The sequence below is a fragment of the Canis lupus genome, chromosome 11 (assembly GCF_011100685.1).
Source record: "Canis lupus familiaris isolate Mischka breed German Shepherd chromosome 11, alternate assembly UU_Cfam_GSD_1.0, whole genome shotgun sequence".
Taxonomy (NCBI): domain Eukaryota; kingdom Metazoa; phylum Chordata; class Mammalia; order Carnivora; family Canidae; genus Canis; species Canis lupus.
Window position 1 is genome coordinate 59,301,639 of NC_049232.1, and position 23,023 is coordinate 59,324,661.

The following is a 23,023-nucleotide window of genomic DNA, read 5'->3' on the forward strand; positions in this document are numbered from 1 at the left end:
TTGCTGAGTTCATTTATCAGTTCTAGCAATGTTTTGGCAGAGTCTTTTGTGTTTTCTACATTACAGTATCCTGTCATCTACAAATAGTAAAAGTTTTACCTCTTTGTTGCCCATTGGGATGCCTTTTTCTTCTTTGTGTTGTCTGATTGCTGAGGCTAGGACTTCCAGTACTATCCCTATCTTGTCCTTGACTATAAAGGAAAAGTCTTCAGTTTTTCCCCATTGAGGATGATATTAGCTGTGAGTTTTCATTAATGATGAGGTATGTTCCCTCTATCCCTACTTTGTTGAGGGTTTTTATCAAGAATGGAAGCTGTATTTTGTTAAATTATTTTTGCTTGTATTGGCAGGGTCATGTGAGTTTTATCCATTTTCTTATAAATGTGGTATATCATGTTGATTGATTTGTGAACACTCAACCACTCTTAGAACCCAGGAATAAATCCCACTTGATTATGGTGAATAATTCTTTTAAAATACTGTTGGATTCAATCTGCTAGCATTTTGTTGAGAATTTTTGCATCCATGTTTATCAGTAATATTGGTCTGTAATTCTCCTTTTTAGTGGGGTCTTTGTCTCCTTTTGGAATCAAGGTAATGCTGGCTTCATAGAATGGGTTTGGAAGTTTTCCTTCCTTTCTATTTTTTGGAACAGTTTGAGAAGAAGAGGTGTTAATTCTTCTTTAAATATCCCATAGGATTCCCCTGGAGAGCCATCTGGCCCAGGCCTGTTGTTCGTTAGGGGGTTTTTAATTACTGACTCAATATTTTTGCTGGTTTTGGGTCTGTTCAAGTTATCTATTTCTTCCAGTTTCAACATTTTGTATGTTTTTAGGAATTTATTCATTTCTTCAGATTGCCCAGTTTGCTGGCATATATTTTCATAATATTCTCTTATAATTGTATTTCTGTGGTATTGGTTGCGATCTCTTCTCTTTCATTCATGGTTTTATTTATTTGAGTCCTTTGTCTTTTTGATAAGGCTGGCCAGGGGTTTATTCAATTGTATTAATTATTTCAAAGAACCAGCTTTTACTTTCATTTCAATCTGCTCTACTGTTTTTTCTCATTTCTATGTCATTTATTTCTGTTCTAATCTTTATTATTTCCCTTCTTCTGCTGAACTCAGGCTTTATTTGCTATTCCTTTTCTAGCTCCTCTGGATGCAAAATTAGGTTGTGTATTTGAGACTTTTCTTGCTTCTTGAAGTAGGCCTGTGTTGCTATATACTTCCCTCTTAGGACCGCCTTTGCTGCATCCCAAAGGTACTGGGCTGTCTTGTTTTCATTTGCTTCTGTGTATTTGCAAATTTCTTCTTTAATTTTCCAATTAACTGACTCATTCTTTGGTAGGATATTCTTTGACCTCCATGTATTTGTAGTCTTTCCAAATTTTTTTCTTGTGGTTGACTTCAAGTTTCATAGCATTGTGGCTTGAAAATATGCATGGCATGATCTCAGTCTTTTTGTATTTGTTGAATCCCGATTTGTGAACCATTGTGTGATTTAGTCTGGACAATGTTCCATATGCACTCAAAAAGAATGTATATTCTACTGTGTTAGGATGAAATGTTCTGAATATATCTGTTAAGTCCATCTTGCCCTGTTCAAAGCCATTGCTTTTTTCATGATTTTCTGCTTAGATGATCTGTCTATTACTCTAAGTGGGGTGTTAATATCCTCTACTATTATTGTATTACTATCCATGAGATTTTTTATGTTTATTATTAAATGAGTTATATATTGGAGTGTTCCCAAGTTGGGAGCATAAATATTTACAATTGTTAGTTGTAATAACTTGTTGGATAGTTGGATATAACCCCCCCCCCTTTTTTTTTTTTTACAATATAGTGCCCTTCTTCATCTCTTGTTACAGTCTTTGGTTTAAAATCTTGTTTGTCTGATGTAAGTATAGCTACTCTGGTTTTCTCTTTACATCCACAAGCGTGATAGATGGTTCTCCATCCTCTCATCTTTGATCTCGAGGTGTCTTTGGGTCTAAAATGAGTCTTTTGTGTGCAGCATATAGATGGGTCTTGTTTTTTTAGTCCATTCTGATATTCTTTGTCTTTTGATTGGAGCATTTAGTTCACTTACATTCAGAGTAATTATTGATAGATATGAATTTAGTGCCATTGTATTACCTATAAAGTCATTGTTTCTGGAGTTTTTCTCTGTTCCCTTCTTATCTTTGCTGCTTTTGGTCTTTCTTTCCTACTCAAAAAGTCTCCTTTAATATCTCTTGCAGGGCTGGTTTAGTGGTTATAATCTCCTTTTAGTTTTTGTTTGTCTGAGAAACTCTTTATCTCTCTTTCTATTTGGAAAGACTCGCTGGATAAAGTATTCTTGGCTGCATATTTTTTCCCATTTATTATGTCAAATATATCAGGACATTTTCTTCTGGCCTGTGGAGATTCCTGTGGAGAGATCTGCTGCTAACCTGATTTGTCTTCCTTTGTAGGTCAGGGATTTCCTTTACTGTTTTTGGGTAAACTCCTTATGTTTGTATTTTTTAAATTTTACTCTGATATGTTTTGGTACTGGCCAAAACATGTTGATTTTGGTGGGAGATCTATGTGCCTCCTAGATTTGGGTGCCTGTTTCTTTCCCCAAGTTTTTGGTGATAATTTGCTCAAATAAACCTTCTGCCTCCTTTCCCCTCTTTTTTTTTTTTTCTTGCAGGACTCCTATGATATGAATGTTATTATGCTTTATGGAGTCACTGAGTTCCTTTAAGTCTTTATTTGTGATTTAATATTTTTTCCTTTCCTCTTTTTTCAAGCTTCATTATTTTCCAGAATTTTAACTTCATATCACTTATTCATTTCCTGCTTCTTTCATCTTTATAGTCATTGCATCCAGTTGGTTTTGCATCTCAGTTATAGCATCTTTTATTTTGGCAGGACTAATTTTTAACTCTTTTTCTCTGTGGTAGGGGTCTTTCTGGTTTCTTCTATGTTCTTCTCAATCCCAGCTAGTATCCTTATGATTGTTGTTTTAAATTCTGGTTCAGAAAAAAACAAAAATTCTATTCAGGCATAGTACTTATATCTATTTTGATTAGCTCCCTGGTTATGATCTCTTCTTGTTTTCTCTTTGGGGATGAATTCCTCCATCTTGGCATCTTGTCTAGGTTTCTGTCATTTGTGCACTAGAAAAGCCTGTGCCTGGTTCTATTTCCACTAGAGCTGAAGCTTTGTAGCAGTCTATGATGAGTGCATGGGTGAGAGATTGTGCTGGTCTTCTGGGGGAGAGGCCTGCCGCTATTCTGGCTCTCAATCACACTTGCCCTATTTAAAAAGGCCTGTGATATCGCTTCTCGGCCTTTTGGCTAAGATCAAGTGTAGTATATGTTCTTATCAGTTTAAAAAGGCCTGTGGAGTGTAGAGGGAGAGGCTTGGTGTAAGTGGCTCAAGGCCTCCACTGTGCACTGTGTGCTCACTGACGTCCGTCTGTGCTGCTGGAAGGGGTGAAAATGACCCCGACCCACTCTCTTCCCTTGAGGGGGGACTTTGTGCTCATTGTTCTTCAGGAAGTCTTCACAGAAGGGTGAACAATCCCAGGCTTCTGTCGTTCTTTCCTTCACCCTGTCTGTGTCTGTGTTGCCTACCTACCAGATGGTGGCGCAGTGCTCCTATTTTATCTCCGGTGCATGGCTGGGTTTCAAAACTCCAAATTTTGGGGACCTAGCATGGTGTGAAGCCACGCTGATCTTCTGGGAGAGGGTCTCACTGCACTGTGGCTGGTACAAGATTGTCCCAGAAAAGCAGCTGCACAACCACATAGGGGCTCAGAGTTTATGGTAAAGTGTAGCAAAAAGCTGGTATCTAGATTAGCTGCCCTCAGCAGGCATCTCAGCTCTTATGCTAATGAATGGGGCAATTCAATGGCATGCTTCCGGCTCTTTTGTCCTTTGAGAGGCATTGACACCTCACCCAAATGCACTCCAAGAAGTGGAACTGTCTCTTCTAGTGTGACCCTGGGGATCCTCAGACCATGCTGTCTGCTCTCAAGCCTCTGCTTTCCTTCCCCATATGAGCACTGCTACACTCTGGTGATGGTACAGACTTTTAAAGCTTCAGACTTTCAGCTCTGCTGCTTATAAAAACTTGCAATAATCAACTTCTCTAGTTTTCCTAGTCAATGGTTGTGGGGAAATGTTTTGTCTTTCTTTTCCCTGTATACTGTTTCATCTCCTTCTCTCCTCTCTCAGTGATCAGGGTTCCCTACGCTCTGCAGCACTTGAGATTTTCTCCCTCAAATCACATCACTGCATCTCCTACCTTCCACAATGTGGCTTCTTTTCTCCTTCTAGTTTGTTCTCTCTGTCCTCAGAATGATTTCCTGGGTGTTGAGAATGATTTAATAATTATCTATCTGTGTTCATGGAACAAGGCAAGCAGAAGGTCCTCCTCCACTACTCCTCCATTATAACTCCTCCCCTCCAGGCTTCCAGTCTTATAATGTGGTAGTTATCATGCCACTGTGGTATTAGTGATAGAAGAGACAAATAATTCTATAGATAGGAATAGAGAGCTCCAAAACAGTTTCATGCAAATACAGTCAACTTACCTCTGACAAAAGAGCAAAGACAACCTAATGGGAAAAGGATAGTTCTCTCAGCAAATGGTGCTGAGAAAACTGCGTGCACATGAAAAAAATGCATCTAAATATTGACCTTACACCTTTCATAAAAATTAATACAAAATGGATCATAGCCTTATATGTAAAATGCAAGTTATGAAACTTCTAGAAGATAATATAGGAAAAAAATCTAGGTGACTTTGGATTTGGCAACGAGTTTTTAGATACAATGCAAAAGTATGACCTATGGAAAAAAATGGTACATTAGACTTCATTAAAATTAAAAAACAAATGAACAAACAAAAACTTCATTGTGAAAGATGCTGTTAAAAGAACAGTCAAGACACAGACTAGGAAAAATATCTATTTTTATCTGTTATCTTTATCTAAAATATCTATCATATATCTAATAAATGACTCAGATCCAGACTTATAGATAACTTAAAATTCAACATTAAGGGGCACCCCGGTGGTTCAGTTGGTCAAGTGTCTGCCTTTGCCAGAGTCCTGGGATCTAGCTCCCCTGCTCAGCGGGGAGCCTGTTTCTCCTTCTCCCTCTGCCTGCCACTCCCCCAGCTTGTGCTGTTTCAGATAAATAAAATCTTTTAAAAATCAACATTAAGATAAAGAACAACAGGGGAAGGGGTGGGGGATGGGGTAACTGTGTGATGTATTAAGGCGGGCATATGATATGATGAGCACTGGGTATTATATGTTGGCAAACTGAATTTAAATGTAAAAATAAAATAAAAATTTTTAAAAAGATTTAGGAACACAAAAAACAGACAAGGATCTGAATTGATGAATCACTCAAGAAGATAAATACCTGGTAAGTAAGCATACGAAAATATGCCAATACCATCGTTATTAGAGAAGTACACATTAAAATAACAATGAGATTCCATTACATACCTATTACAATGGCTAAAATTCAAAACACTGACACCAAATTCTGACAAGTTTGTGGAACTACAGGAATTCTAATTTATTGCTAGATGAATCCAAATTTACACAGGCACTTTAGAAGAGAGTTTGGCAGTTCTTTAGTCTTACTAAATAATCAAGTAATCGTATTCCTAGGTATTTACTTGAGTAAATTGAAAACTTATACTACATAAAATTTCAAACATGAATGTTTACTGTAACTTTATTCATTATTGCCCAAATTTGGAAGCAACCCAGATGTTCTTCAACAGGTGAATGAATAAATGAAATGATATATCCATGCAAATGAATATTACTCAATGATTAAAAGAAATAGCTATCAAGCTATGAAATGACATGGAGGCACCTTCAATACAAATTTGTAAGTGGAAGAAGCCCATTTGAAGAGGCTATGACATACTGTATGATTTCAAGTACATGACAATTTGGGAAAATCAAGATTATAGACACTGTAAAAGGATGAATGGTTGTTACGCTTTTGGGCAAGGGAGGGATGACTATGTGGAATTCAAAATTTTAGGGTACTGTAACTATTCTGTATAATACTGTAATTGTGGATAACATTAAATCATGCATTCAGCAAACAAACAAACAAAAAAAACCCTATCCGACACAAAGAATGAACTCTAATGTAAACTATGGACTTCACTTAATATATTAATATTGGTTCATCAATTGTATCAAATATAACACATCAGAGCCTTGGGGGTGAGAAGAAGTATATGGGAACTTCAGTACTTTCTGCTCAAATTTTCTATGAACTTTAAATCAAGTCCATTAATTTTTGAAAGGTGAGGATGGGGGTAAGGGTGGATATTGTGAGGGCTACTAGGAATGTCTGCCAAATCTGGGACTCTTGTTAAATTCCCTTTCTAATCTCACAGAGGAAGAACTAGAACTAGTTTATTTGCTCTCATTGAGGCAGTAATACCAAACCTAGCATAAATAAAACATTTTGGAATTTACAGAGTGCTGCATTTATGCTAATGATGATATATATCCTTCCCAGAAACCCAATGAGAAATATAGAGTAGGCTTTCTGATTATTCCCATTGTAGAAAAACCTGATGTTCTGACAGGCTAATTAACTTGTCCAAAATACATAGTTAACAAGAAGCAGAGCTGTTTTCTGATTTGTATTCCATATACTTTCCTCCATACCTCATTGTGAGATCACACTTTCCTTTTAAATTTTTCTGAAGTGAGCACAGACTGGGTGTCCTGATCACAAAATCTTATAGTTGGAGAGGATAGTATATGAAATGGACAAGTCGTAGGTCGCTGGCACAGTATTGGCTATGTCCAGGTGTTCCAATCCAATGGTACAGAAAGAAATAGAGGGCAGCCCCAGTGGCCCAGAGGTTTAGTGTCACCTTCAACCCAGGGTGTGATCCTGGAGACCCGGGATCCAGTCCCACATCAGGCTCCCTGCATGGAGCCTACTTCTCCTTCTGCCTGTGTCTCTGCCTCTCTCTCTCTCTCTCTGTGTCTGTCATAAATAAGTAAATAAAATATTAAAAAAAAAAATAGAATACAGAAATATTCCTTTGATGATGCAGGAAATTGCCTTATATGGAGGCAGTTGTATCTGAGGAATGATACAGTATCTCTCATAATCCAATGTGGTAAGAGGCAGCAAGACCACATCTCTAAACATCTGTGCCAACATTGTGAGGGCTGCACTGACCATCGGATTTGTGCCTTGCTTCCTTGACAACAAATAACTTGTTCACTCCCTTGTAACCATATCTTGCATATATCCTTGACACTAATTTGTTTGCTCATTTGATAGTACGCCAACCGAAAGTAGCTTTAAAACTACACCAAATTCTCCTATTTACCAATCTTTGAAAATGCTTGGTCACTTGATGTTCAGTTTTATTTAAAGTCAGAAATCACTGGTCTTTACAATTCTATCAGCAGAGTATCAGAATAAATAGTTGTTCAGGGAAGACTTATTAGAAACTACAATTATACTTCTTATATGTTTGGTGTGTTGAATGGTACGGGCAAAGGGTGAACTGAAAATACCTTTTTCACTATGTTCATGAAGGAGGGAAACTGAAAAAAATTCTGTTTTTCTCAAATTTCAGTTTGAGGATATTGGACAGTGAATATTTGTTGACAATACATATTGAGCTGTTTGCTTAGATTCAGGATAAACATAGGTCTGAAGTCCGAAGTACAAAGTATTAATATTGTTTTAACCTTTCTGAATAAAATCACAGGCAGAAAAACAGGCTGTCTGAATTCTGAAAACAGCAATGTAATCAGTGCATGATGTGATCTCTTTTATGTCTAAGTGGCATAAACTAAGCATTATTTTCTGTCTGTGTCTCTTGCAGAAGCTTAGAATGTTCCTGCCCTGAATACTGATTTCTAACAAGTTGGAAATCTTGGGCCTGCCAGTGCCTGATGCTCACACAGTTTGAATGTGTGCTCAGACATATATTCTGTTAATAATCTTAATCGAATTCACAAAAACGAGAGAATAGATAAAACTCATGACCGTTTTCTTGACTAGAAAATACAGAAGCATCTCCAAATGATTGTCACTATTGGAAAAATACAAGTGTATGTAAGAAATATTGAGGTTTTATGTTAAACAATAATTAATTTGCTTGCTATTGCTAAAAAGGCACGTTGCATACAAATTCTGACAAATATTTCACCATTTGTTTGTCCAAAGGAAGGTAGTGATGCTGCGTGGTTGGCGTGAACACTCTGGAATAAGAATATTTTATCACACTAGATTCAAGTGGCAGATTTGGAAATAAGGTAAGTTATCCCAGGAGCAGGAGAGATGTACTTGTGGCATTCTTTCTGTTACTACACTGTCACCCTCTTCCCAACTCTCAAGCTAGTCTCAGTTCATGACACTTAATCACATCCTTTGACATATGGTTTGATTTTCTTATTGCTGTTCTTGTTTATGATAATTATCATTCAAAACAATTAAAACAGAATTAACTGTATGTATGAATTATAAACAGGCACTTATTCATTCAATAGTTCATTAGGCTTACAATGTACCAGGATCAAGCTTGGTAAGAGAACGCTGCATTGAGAAAAACAGGCTCATGCTTTACCTCATTTGTGCATGAATGATACCAATGATTTTTTTTTTAATTTTGTTTTTTGATAGTGTTTTTCTTTCTTTTCTTTTAGTAGCTATGGGAATAAAGGAAATTGATTTATTCATTCCTTCTGGAAAGGCAATAAATGGCATGGTTCTAATCCTGGCTTTGTCATTAACAGGTTATGTAAAACTCGGGTATATTATATAAATCACTCCTGGTCTAGTTTAGTCATCTGCAAAACTGTCATAACAGTCATAATATCTAGGTTTGCTGTAGAATTAAAGAAGTCAATTTGTGAAAACTGCTTAGATTTGTGTGTGACATTTGGTATTAACATTTTAGCTATTATTATTCATTTGTCAGAATATTCATTATAGGTCTCCAAAACTATGCTGAAAAAGGATAATAGTGATTATTTTAATCTATTAATTAATTACATGGTACTGGGTAGTTTGCTTAGACCTTAATATACATTATTTTACTTCATCCACAACATAGTGGAAAGTGCTATTATCTTCATTTAGAATCGAACTGAGACTCAGAGGAGCTAATCACTGAACAAATAACAGGACCATGGTTGTGTGGTTCCAAAGTCCAGGTTAAGATAGAATATGCTCCCCCGAATCTTAGTCAATAATTTGTAAAGGAAAAATCCTACAGTACTGACTCCTGCTGAGGAAAACAGAAAGAAAATGAATACTTATGCAGTATGATAAGGACTATACTCAGAGTATATGTACTCTGGTATTTTGGGAACACAGAACACAGAGGGATTAAATTTTCCTTCAGTGGAGATTGGATGACCTCTTGGGATTCTAGGATTATGGTTGAAAAGAGGTCACCAAATAATATCGAATACAACATTAGACTCAATACTTTTCTTAGCCTAGACACTAAAGAATACATAGCTCAGTGTCTCTGTATCATTATGTAGTCAGAAGTAATAGTTTTTATAACACAAAGAGAAAAACAACATATTCTAATTAAAGAGCAATTGAGTAAATTCCATTTGAAAAAAGAAGCTGAAGGAAGAAATGAATAATTTTTAAAAAAATGGTACAGCTTCATATTCTAATGTCATCCTACCCTCACTCCAACAACTTTTTATTCATGCATCTCTCTTTTGGCCAGCACTTCTCATGCATCATTGTCATCTCATACCTAGATTATTTTACAAAATTTCAAAATTGGTCTTCCTGTTGCAAACATCACCCCATTCAATTCACTGCATTTGAGGCAATATTTCTAAATGCATATCTGACCATATTAGCTTACTACTAAAAATACAATAATAAAATTTCCCCTTGTCTATAAAATCAAATCTCAATACAATGCTGGGATTTTCAAAATTCATGATGACCCTTCCATTTTCTACCTGTTCAAACCCACCTCCTTTCACTATGTATGCCTTATGCTCTACCCATTGCAAATAGCATTCCGTTAATGAAATATTTATTTAATTAATGTCATTACCTAGTTCAGTGTATGGTATACACATCAACTCAATAATGTTGACTGAAGGGATGGGAACATTTAGAAAAAAGGAATGAGTCTCTGTAGTGAGTCATTTGTAATCCACTTCAGAGCCAGAGGGGAACTTTGCCTCCTCGACCATTTTACCTCCAAGACACAAAGATTGGAAATGTCAGGACATGTCCAGCAAATAATTATCAAATTTGGCTGGAACACAGAGAGAAACAGGGATGTTGCAAAGAGCAGAGCTTTATCATATAGTGCATAAAAGCAAGTACTTTAGAATTAGGTATGGATCGAAATTGAATTTCTAGTCCTAACTAGTTTTATGATCCTGAGTCATCCATTTGTTTTCTCTGTCCTATTTCCTTAAGTAAAATGTGAAAAATATTACTTATTTCATTTTTAAAGTGCTTAACACAGTGGTTAGCCCATAATTTATGATTAAAGCAGAATTCTTTCTTCTTCTCCTGCTATATAGCTATATATTTATTCTTCTTTGTTAAAAAGTTAGATTTCATATAGAAATATACTGATGACACAGACATATCTACATTCACTGGATATCTCTAGATGCTCTTAAATATCGCTCTCCACATTTCTACTCCCTGCACTATAGGGAGGCTGAAATGTATGAGTTACATTAGGGATTCCCCATTCCTGGGTTTTTGATGGGTCTAGCTAAAGAAGGTTCTGGCAGGAGATAGGAGCGAGAGATGAGAGTTGACTTAGGACACTGATTACTCCAACTCCGTCCCTGTAGGCCTGCTTTAGCCCAGCAGCATCCCTCTTGAAGAAAAGTTTATTTAGTTCCTGTCAGATGATCCTTACCTGGCAACCATTTGTGTCTTTTGACAATGTAACAATCTGTTTTGTCTTAACATGTCAAGTGACTAATATTTTTAGCTTCATCTCTTCAGGACCAGAGATCTAATGAAATCCTAGTATTACTAACTTTTAGGAACAATACTATCTAAGGTGGTGTCTGTCTGTTCACACCTTTTAAAATCTTCTTTGAATTATTCTTGAGTGTGGCTTTTGGGTCTTCTGAGATCCTAAGTACTATACATGTATTCCCAGAAAAATAGAATAGCATGTGTGCTAAAAAGAAAATGGGAATAAGAGCCATATGAAAGAAGGGTATAATAAAAAATAAATAAATAAACAAAAACAACAAAAAACAAGACATGTTTGTAGATTTCTTTTCAACTTCCTGGAACTCCTCACATATTTCACATATTGCTTGTATATTATATATAGATTGGCATGAAGAATTCATACTACATTTTATATATAATGCAGTGCTTTTGTTTTTGTTTTTGTTTTTTGCTTTTGTTTTTTGAGTCAAATATTTCTTAAGTTTTTTTGAATCTATTCCAGAAGTTTATTATGTCTAGTGGTCTGTTTGTTCTAAAGCATTTAGGGAATTTATTTTCACTAGCACATGGTTTTAAATTTCTTGAGTTGGGAATATTACAGAAAATTGAATGTGATTTTCAAATGTACTCATCAACTGAGCAGCACTCCAGTGGACACTGCTCTCTGTTAAGACATGAGATTATAATCTATGAGTTTCTAGAACAACTAAAACTAAAGGAACATGATCAGAATGAATTATGCTTTTTATGGCTAATATTTTTTTCTGGTTATAGGATTCAAGTTTTCTCTTTAAGTATCTCTTAATAACAACAAAATACTATGTGTTTAAAAGTAGACTAAATGGTAATTTTTATGAATAATAGTCCAGGAAAATAAAGCTAGTTATCGAAATAAAGTGTTTTCTTCCCGCTTTCCAGTGGTTCTCCTTATCATTCATACATTCTCAAGAGGTATAGCATAAGGAGCACACAATTTTTGAATAGCACTTCTTTACCATCTCCTCTCCTGCCTGCCTTAATAAATGAGGTTCTGAAAGCTACTATGTCAAAAAAAGCCCCAAATTTCACTTAATAAAGAGAGAGTCTTTGCCAATTTCATTCTCATGTTTACAATCCTTCACTTCTCATCATCAAAAAAAGTCCCTTGCTTCATTTCTGTGAAGGATGGGAGAGGAGTGACCACACTCATTAACCATACACCCATCCTAAGAATCTATCTTCCTACACTTTTAGTGGTGCTGTGGATTTTTCTCATGACTTCTTATCCCTCATTTTTTTTTTTTTTGTCCTTGTCAACTGCTTTTCCAAGCACAGAGATAGGTTAGAGTCATATTTGTGCATGGGGAAAAGGGTTAGATTTCAATATGGAAAGGGATTCCAAGTCTGAAAAAAAACATCATTTCTAATTTCTCATATACCTCAAATACATCAAATCTGTGTTTATCAGCTCCTTAAGATCTGCCAAGTAGGAGATACTATTTCTATTCTTCTATGAGTAGCAGAAATTGTACAGATAAAACAAAGACCTAGAGGAAAATAAATAGTCCATTTAATACTAGATAAAAAAAATTGGGGATGCATTTCTCAATGATTGTGGAATGATACTTTATAAACAGAAGTCTTCCTATTAAGAGAATAATTTATTGTCCTGGACTATTAATAGTTTCAAGAGAAAATGGATATGGATAAACTGTAAATGAAATAGGATCTAAATGAAACTACATTAGGAAAAAACAGATAGTGTTATTATTTAAGATATCTTGCTTTTTCCTAATTTAGGTCCAAGGATAATAAATCTTCCTAACTTAAGACTTCACATTTACAATGTTTTATATTTGAAAGCATGAAACTTTCTTTTTTTCCCCTTTTCTTTATCTTTCTGTTTTTCTTTTTCTTTCTCTTCCTTCAGTGGTATATATAAATATGTAAATATTAATAATCATCATCATATATGCATGTTTTTATTTTAAAAAATTTGATTTTTCTAGAGTGATTTAAGAAATAATAAAGGAGATAAAATGATAAAGACAAAATAGAGCTCCAAATATTGATTCACTTTCATCAAATGATCAAATTTCAAGACTCAAATTAGAGGTTCAAAGGGAATACTTAATCTTGAAAGCTAAATTTTGAAGCACATTTTGGAAGGTGGTCCAAAGAAAGTGTGAGCACCAGCATTAAACTCACCAATTTGTTGAGACGCCTGGGTGGCTCAGCGGTTGGGCCTCTGCCTTTGGCTCAGGACTCTCAGGATCTCAGGACTCTCAGGACTCTCAGGATCCCACATTGGGCTCTCTGCATGGAGCCTGCTTCTCCCTCAGCTTATGTCTCTGTCTCTCTCTCTCATGAATAAATAAATAAAATAAAATAAAATAAAACTCACTAGTTTACAAGTACAATAGAGTATGACCAAAATCCATAAACCTAGGGATTGGAAAGAATATGGAAGGTATAACAAGTTACAAATATATATTTTTTTGTATATAGATACCATATATGGACCAAGAAAACTTGAATTACCAAGTCATCTGGGGTCAAGGCAAAGGCTGATGACCTCACTGGCTAACTTATAATTAACACTGGGCTGGCATTCAGAGTAGCTAAAATCAATACAAGATGGGATTGATTGAGAAAACAAGGTCGAAACAGACATGTTGTCATACATTATACTCTAAATATCTGATTAAGGTTTTCGATCTTTATTAATATGAATCACTTAAGAAATGGCCCATGCTTATAAATGAGTCCCTTAATCAAATCACAAATGCTCTGTTAATAATTTATTGTGCAAATTACAGATGCCTTTATTCTTTGACTTATACTTGTCCTACTTGTAGTAATGCCATTGCTTAAATAATTTATCTAATGGCATATATCCATCAATCAACAAAAAACGAAAAACTGCAAAAATAATTTACTTTGTCAGAGGCTATGCTACTGACACTGTTCCATAAAGATATAAATAGTATCTTATTTCTAATAGGGAAATGATTCAAGGTTTTACATTTCTGAGATCATGACATTCCTAAACTTTCCTCAATTATTGTCTTGTTATTATTCTATAGATATATAAATGTTTCAAATAATTTGGCAAAATGCTAAAAAATATATTTTATCATGACATATTAGAGAAATAAAGCATAGTCAAATGTGAACAAGTATAATTTTTGCTTAAAATAATAAAATTTCATAAATCATATTTAAAAGAAACTATGAAAAGAGATGAGCAGAACTATAGCCTCAAAGTGTAGAGTCTGGGCCTACTCCCATTGATTGTCTGCTTTTAGAAATTGATTTTAAAAATTTGTTATGAGTAAATATAACGTGTCTTTTGGTTTAATGATGCATACTGAAATAAACCAGTTTTTAAATGAACTTTATTTATTACAGAAATAATATGGATATTAGAACAAGCTCCAAAATTTATTGGAAGACATAATACAAGTTCCTCTTTCAAATTCACCTGTGAAAGTATACAGTTATTTTAATTCAAAATAAAATTCAAGGTGTGTTTTACAAAAAAGTATACAACAACCACCACCACAACAAAACTCTTACTGACTGTTATATTGGTTAATGGAGAAAGCTTTGGTTTAGTACTGCACAATGGTGATTGTCATGGGGGTTATTTTTCATATTAAATGAGGTAGTACAGCACAGCCATGTTTGGGAGTTCAAACTTTGTTAGTTGTATTTGGTTTAGAATATAAATAATAACAATAAAAGAAATAGCATTCATGTCTGCTGTTCTTTTTTCTTTTTTTTTTTTTCTTAAATATTCCACCAACTGCAATCGAGTATGTTACAATTTTCTTACTAATGTTGAATTTGTCCATACTTCCTTGGAATAAACTGTTTGGTTTTCTTTCTTCTTTATAGATTTTGAAGTTTATTAGGTAGATAAGTTGTTTTCAGGAAGAAAGCTAATACATACTTTCCCAGAATCTCTAGACAGTAGACCCTGGAAAAGATTCCTCCAGTGAAAAAAACTACCATGAGTTTTGAAGATAGAAATGCTAGAGAATCGGCAGCCGTAAGCAAGCTCCTGGGCACCAGGCACAGGAGCTGTGTTACCAGCAGGGATGGGTCCACCTAAGAATCTCTCACACATCAGCTTCGTAGGCAACTAAGATAATTTGGAAGAAGTTCCCCTACAATTAACACAACTTCCAGAATTCTAGAAACTGTGCTGCAAAGCTTACGACTGTAAGCTCTAAATCTATTCGTCCAATCATTTCCTTTTGGAAATATATAAATGCCTTCTGTTTGCCTGAATGAATATTACCCTAATTGGTTAAAACTTTCATTTTTATAAAATGGCCTTTTAGGGATGCCTGGGTGGCTCAGCGGTTGGGTGCCTGCCTTCAGCCCAGGGCATGATCCTGGGGACCCGGGATCGAGTCCTGCATCAGGTTCTCTGCATGGAGCCTGCTTCTCCCTCTGCCTGTGTCTCTGCCTCTCTCTCTCAGTCTGGGTCTCTCATGAATAAATAAATAAAAATCTTTTAAAAATGGCCTTTTAAATATAATAATATCTTTGGTCTTAGAGTCTAATATTTCTAATATAAAAGTAACTATACTCATTTTATTTTGATTAATATTTACCTGTTAGATGCTGTTTACATTTACTTTTCTTTCAATTTTTCTGTGAATTTTGATTTCAACTCTGCTACCTCAAGCAAGATATAGCTAGATTTCTTTCCCCAGGGGAAAATTATTCATTTTGATCGGAATAATTGGTACCTTACATTTATTTAATTTGTGATGTACTCATTTCATCTACTTAATTTTATGTTTTTTTAGATGAAAATTATAAAGATAACAATACAAAGATGCTAAGTATAGGATTCAGTAAGTTTTGATATATGTGTGTACCTACGTAACCTCCACTCTAAAGACGTTATACAGCTTATTCATCAACCAATACCTTTCTGTAGGCAACCATCATTTTAATTTCTACCATCATAGATGAGTTTTGCCTATTTTTGAACATGATATAAAACGGAATCATCAGATATATAATATTGCAGGTGTGGATTCCTTCACTTAACATATTTATGAGATTTAACCATGTTCTTATATGTATAAGTAGTTGATGCTTTTTTTATATTGCTAAGGAGCATTCCACTGTATTAATATGCTTAAATTTATTTAACTAGTCTTCCGAGAATGGTCACTAGGGTTTTTGCAGTGCTTAGTTACTATGAATAAAGCTTCTACTAACATTTCTATACAATGTGTATATGTGTTCCTTTCCCTTTGGTAAATACCTAGGATTGGCCTCAGTGAGTCATAGAGCAGACTTCTGATTTTACAAGAAATTTTCAAACTTTTTCCCAAATTGTTGTACTATTTGACATTCCTGCAATGTATGAAAGTCCCAATCGTTCCATATCTTCATACAATGATCCTTTCTGCCAAAGCTCAGTTGTTCCATCTGTGTCTAAATTATTCCAATGCAGACCTCTGAGCAGTCAGAGAATTGGAGTATTTCCTTGCAGTCTGTTCCTGTAACTCCTTCCAGACACCCTTTGGGAATGAGTAATACTACCTGGCAGATGCCTGCAATCTGGGAGAAGTCCTCCAAACTGGAACTGAGTCATGCTGATTGGCAGAGTCCAATCTTGTTACTAACTGGACAGTGGGAAAAGCTAGCTAGTACTATATGCACTCCTTCCTTCTGTGCAAATTCTATGAGGAGTTTTTAGAAAAAAAAAAAAAAAGAAGAAGAACCAGAAAGCATCCTTAGAATCTATGTAACAAAAAAAAAAAAAATAACAACAAAAAAAAAGAATCTATGTAATATAAAATTATACAAAATACTTAAATTTTGTGCTTATTTCTAATTGCTCACTGATGAAGGGCTGACTATCCAGAATGGACAAATATTAAACTGAAAAAAATATTATTTATTAAAAATTATAAGGACTAAGTGCAGAGTTTAAAATTAACATATGTGATAATGATCACAGAGATCTATGATTTTACATAGTGAACTCTTACATGAAGACCAATAAAATCCCAATCAACATGTGTGATTATCAAAGAAATTAAAGGTTCTTTATATGACGATAAAAATGATAATAGCATACTGACAAACTTATAAAACTTTCACCAAATGTTTCTTAATTTCTTTTGAAAAAAATCACCAAAGGAAATGGAAAATTTATGGCTAAAACATTTAATCTGTTATGTTGGTTTACCTATTTGAAGCTTGGTAAATTTCTAATTTCTTTGTCATTCATAGGATACAAAAATATGAATATTTAGAAAAAATATGTTGAGAATTATAGAATATTTACTTTTAAATAATATATTTTTAAAAAACTATTTTCTTTGATCAGCTAAGAATGAATGGAGACACATGCTATGCTTCTTAAGACAAAGGTTGTAATTTTAAGAACATCCTTATTGATACTTTAGTTTATAAATCTCATTACTCTTAAAATCTGAAACAATAGATTTTAGGACTTAAAATAATTTTGATATTCATTTTAAAAAGAAACAAAAAAAAACAAAAAACAAAAACAAAAACAAAAAACAATAACAAACAAAAAAAAATAAAAAGAAACAAAAAGGTGGAGAATAACCAAAAGAGACTTGAAGAGATTATAATAATCAAGGTAATAAGCTATCATTTATTTTTAGTTTTGTTTAGTGTAATGGAAGAAGGCTAAACCAGGAAAGAATTCAATGATTACTTAATAATATTAAAATCAGTACTTCAAAAGCATCCATAATCTGTATTTCAAAAGAATCCATAATTTGATTATAGATAACATATGTTCCAGGCATCATTTGTTGATATTCTAATATATGAATAATTCAGAAAATCTATACAGAAAATAAGCATCCAAAAATTAAATAAAGTATATAAAAGGTAATTAACAAAAATGGTTTATACATATGTATACAAACATATACATATATATGTATTTGTTGTTACTTAAATACAGATTAAGTGAAGTGGATGCATTATGGCCTTTATGTATTAGGTGTAACCATGTCAATTTCCTCCAAGTTCATCTGGCAAGGCATTAATCATTGGAGTTTCCTGCACCTTGCCTAAGCATACAGTAGTTTTAGAGTTCATTAGAACTCAGCCTCATAAAGTATAAATCACCAAAGCAAGTGGGTTCTTTTCTTTGTCCAGATCTATGTTGTCTGGGTCAAAGCCTCAAAAAAGCCAAATAGAGTGGTGGGCAGCAAGAAGTTACCAGTGTTTGGAGCCAGCTAAGAAAGGGCAAATTTTTTTGTGCAGGTCTTCCTGGTAGGCTCTATTGAATGGAGCTCCTAACCATATTATGTGCTATTTCTGGACTTAGAGCCAATAAGGAAGGTAGTATTAGAAACCATGTAATTGCTGCCTTTCAACCTGATTTTATTTTATTTTATTGTCTAATTGCCTTGGTCAGGATGTCCAGTACAATGCCAAAAAGAAATGATAAAACTGGTAATTTTTGTCTTATTGTGATCTTAGTTTTGATCTAAATATGATGTTAGCCATGAGTATTATTTTTTTTTATGTAGAAATGCTTTATCAGGCTGAGGATATCCCCTTTAATTCCTAGTTTCTTAAATGTTTTTATTGTGAAAGTCCTGGATTTTGTGAAATGTGTTTTTAAGTCCATTAAAATAATCATGTGTTTTTTGTACTTTCTTTATTTGAACACTTTTGAAGAGAGGCATTATGCAATGTAATTTATAACTCTTAATTAAAATGTAGGGTTGTGATTCAAAAGAAAATTACTCTGACTCAATTGTTTAAATGGATTTTGTTTGTCCATTTGTTTTATCTTAGGCAGAACCAAAGAATCAAAAGAAGTATGGTATTTCATTCCTTCATTCTCTCAATAGATATTTGTAAGCATCTAAAGTATCTACGTTGTGCAAAATGCTAGAATACATAAAAGAAATTACAGACCCCAAGCCAAAACCAGTTTATTACCTGTCTTTTTTTTTTTTTTAGATTTATTCATTTATTCTTCAGTGACACAGAGAGAGAGAGAGAGAGGCAGAGACATAGACAGAGGGAGAAGAAGGCTCCTCACAGGTAGCCTGATGTGGCACTCGATCCCGTATTCAGGGATTACGCCCTGAGCCAAACGCAGACGCTCAACCGCTGAGCGACCCAGGCATCCCATTACCTGTTTTTATATGGCCTGATAGTGTGTATTTTAAATGCTTAAAAAATATTTCATGAAATAACATTTCATGAAACTTAAAATTATATGATTTAAATTTCAATGTTTATTAATAACATTTTATTAGAACTCATTCATTTATGTTTTGTCTGTGGCTGTTTTGTGCAGAGACCACAGGGCCCATAATACCTGTCTCTTCACAGAAAAAGTTGGCTTACACCTGACATAGGTAAGTCAAATAACCTCAAGGAAAGGAAAACTAAATAAATATGCAGTGCAATGTATAAGAATGGTATAAAATAGTGCCAATTATCACAACTGCAGATAATAGAACAGAATTGTAAATAAAGGCTACCTAATACTCCACAAAACTGGCAGGACATATCTCAAGAAGATATTCCCTAATCTTAAAAACTGAGAAGAAATTTTACTATAGAAAATGATTTTGTGGCAGAGGTCATTTAGAACAAGTCATGGAAGTAGAAACTACTGTGTAATAACTAGGAGCTATAGCAGAATTATGAAGTGCTATAAGCAATAACAAAACAAGTCATGGCAGAAATTTCAAACAGAGAGATTTGGAAAGTCAGATCATGAACATATTTTTTAAAAATTTATTTAATTATTTGAGAGAGAGAGAGAGAGAGAGCACGCACATGGGGGTGCCGAAGGGCAGAGGGAGAAGGAGAGAGAATCCCAAGTAAACTTTACACTGAGCTCAGAGCTGGGCTCGATTTCACAATCCTGAGATCATAATCTTGAGCTCATGACCTGAGCTAAAACCAAGAGTCAGACTGCATTTACCCAGGTGCCCAGATCATTGAATGTATTTTAAGTTACCCAAGTGAGCTTGTACTTCATATATTTAAACAATGGGATTTTAAATTCACAAACAACATGATCAGGTTTATAGGTTATAAAAGTACTCTGGTGACTGGATGTATCTGCAAAGTAGATTTAATTTGAATGATACATGTTGAAAGCAGATGGAACCAGGTTGAATGATTAGTAGGAGATGAGGCTCTGAATATGGTGAGTGAGTCACTATATGGAATAGTGGAGTAGTCAGAGTAGGAGCAATATGTCAAAGAAGGCAAGGCATGATAAAATTAAATCAAAGACAGATGATGCATAGTTTGACCTCACGTTATGATCACATGAGAGTAAGACTTGCATGAAAGTGTATCAGACCTAAGACTTTGATAAAGGAAATGATGATAAGTTTGAATGTAGATATATTTGTAGCAAATGTTTTCAGAATTAGGATAATCTCTCAGATGAAAATTATTTTTTAAAGCAATAAACTGGGTTGCTGCTAAGAACAGGAGAGGTAGATCAGTAGTGAGTTTGAGAAGAGTATGAAGTGTATAGAATACATTCAGGAGAATGAAAATTGAATTAGGAAATAAAAACACCAACAGTAGCATCTTAGTTCTGAATTGACAGACCAGGGAAATTGATGTCTACTAATATTAGTTTTTATAGTTTTCTCTTATACTACTTAACTGCTCTTGTATAACAAGAGAAATAAACAAATCATATTAATACAAGATTAGATATTTTCTGTGCAATTTTAATTAAAGACACACATGAAAGAGAACCAAGGATGCTGTGAGACAACTATCAGATAGTGAATTAATAGGATATAATTGAGAAGAAAATAAAGGGTAAACAAAGGGATTTGGTGCTAAAGATTTCTATGATCAAAAAATAACCATATGTGGATAGGAAAATAGCATACTGAAATTCTTAATTTTCAAAATGGAATATTTTCAGGGAATAAAACATTTCATTAAACACATGCTTGTTCAAATCTTGAATTTTTATTTTGACCTGTGACATCCATAGAAGAATGCCATAGTCTCTGCTGTTTAGAACTTCACAGCCTAATGGGGGAACAGAAATCAAAGATGGAAGTATAAAATAGTATGATAAGGAAAAACCATACAGATCAAAGAGAAAACAGGAAACTTGAACAACAATATAGGTCAACTGGACCTACAGACGTATGCAGAACACCCCATCCATCTAACAAAAGCAGAATACACATTTTTGTCAAGTGTACATGGACCACTCTTCAGGATAGATTACACATTAGGACACAATTTGTGTCTTAACAAATTTAAGACAATTAAAATTTTGTCAACTACCTTTTCCAACCACAATGTAATGAAACTAGAATTCAAAGAAAAACTAGAAAGTCACAAATAACATGAGCTTTTGAACAACCAATGATTCAAAGAAGAAATCTCAAGGGAAATTAGAAAATATCTTAAGACAAATGCAAAATAAAATACAATATACTGAAACTTATAAGACACAGCAAAAGCAATACTAAGAGGCAGTAAATGCCTACATTAACAAAAAAGAAAGATCTCAAATCAAAAATATAATTTTATACCTCAAGGAACCAGAAAAAGAACAAGTTAAGATTGAAGTTAGAAGAGAGGAAATAATAAAGATTACAATAGAAATAAACAAAGAGAATTAGCAACAGAACATTTCAGCCTAACTAAACGTCATTTTTTAAAGGTTAAACAAAGTTGAAAAACCCTTATCTAGACTAAGAAAAAAGAATCGAATAACAAAAATCAGAAGTGAAAGGACACATCACAACTGAAGCCACAAAATAAAAAGGATCATAGGAAAGTATATGAATAATTATATGCCAACAGCTGAGTAAATTGATGCAGAAAGACGATTTAACAAAATTCAAGATTCTTTCATGATAAAAGTACTAAAAAAACTAGAAATAGAAGAAAACTTACTTAAAATAATAAAGGCTATATATGAAAAGACCACAGCTAACATCATACTCAAAGGTGAAAGACTGAAAGTTTTTCTTCTAATATTAGGAACAAAACAAGATTGCCTGCTTCCATCACTTCTATTTAACATAGTACCAGAAGTAGTAGCCAGAACAATTAGGCCAGTTAATTAATTAATTTAAAAAAGAAATAAGAGACATTCAAATTGGAGAGAAGTTAAAATATGTCAGTAAATAGATGACCTGATCTTATATGTAAAAAAACCTAAATATTGCATACACACACACAGACACACACACGCACACATACATACAATTAGAACAAAGTTAGCAAAATCACAAGATACAAAATCAACACGCAAAAATCAGTTGTGTTTCTATATAATATAATAAACAATCTGAAAAGAAAATTAAGAAAATAACTCCCAAATGTTCATCTGCTGATGAATGAATAAAGAAGATGTGTTACATTTATACAATGGAATATTACTCAGCCATCAAAAAGAATGCAATCTTACCATTTGTAATGACATGGATGGAGCTAAAGTAGATTATGCTAAGTCAAATAAGTCAGTCAAAGAAAGACAAATATATTATCTCACTCATATGTGGAATTTAAGAAAGAAAACAGAGGAACATATGAGAAGGGAGATAAAAGGAGAGAGGGAGACAAACCACAAGAGACTCTTTTTTTGAGAGAGAGAACACATGCACACATGTGAGTGAGGGGGAGGGACAGAGGGACAAGCGGACTCCCCGCTGAGCAGAGAGCCAATGGGGGGCTCAATTCCAGGACCCTGAGACCATGACCTGAACCAAAGTCAGATGCTTAACCACCCAAGCCACCCAGGTACCCCACTAAATAATTTTTTTTAAGTTCCAGATTTTAGTTTTATAGAACAAAATAATTCTTTTTTTTTTTTAATTTTTTTTTTATTTTTATTTATTTATGATAGTCACACGGAGAGAGAGAGAGAGAGAGAGGCAGAGACACAGGCAGAGGGAGAAGCAGGCTCCATGCACCGGGAGCCTGATGTGGGATTCGATCCCGGGTCTCCAGGATCGCGCCCTGGGCCAAAGGCAGGCGCTAAACCGCTGCGCCACCCAGGGATCCCCGAACAAAATAATTCTATCAGTGTCAAAATCACTGTAAT

At 34.3% G+C, this 23,023-nt stretch overlaps 1 non-coding gene across 1 annotated transcript; it reads left to right on the top strand.

Annotated features, from left to right (window-relative positions):
• Positions 1-3,310: 3,310 nt before the first annotated feature.
• On the top strand, positions 3,311-3,494 carry LOC119874095. Its single transcript, XR_005367315.1, has one exon. It is a non-coding gene; the product is annotated as a U2 spliceosomal RNA (small nuclear RNA).
• Positions 3,495-23,023: the final 19,529 nt, after the last annotated feature.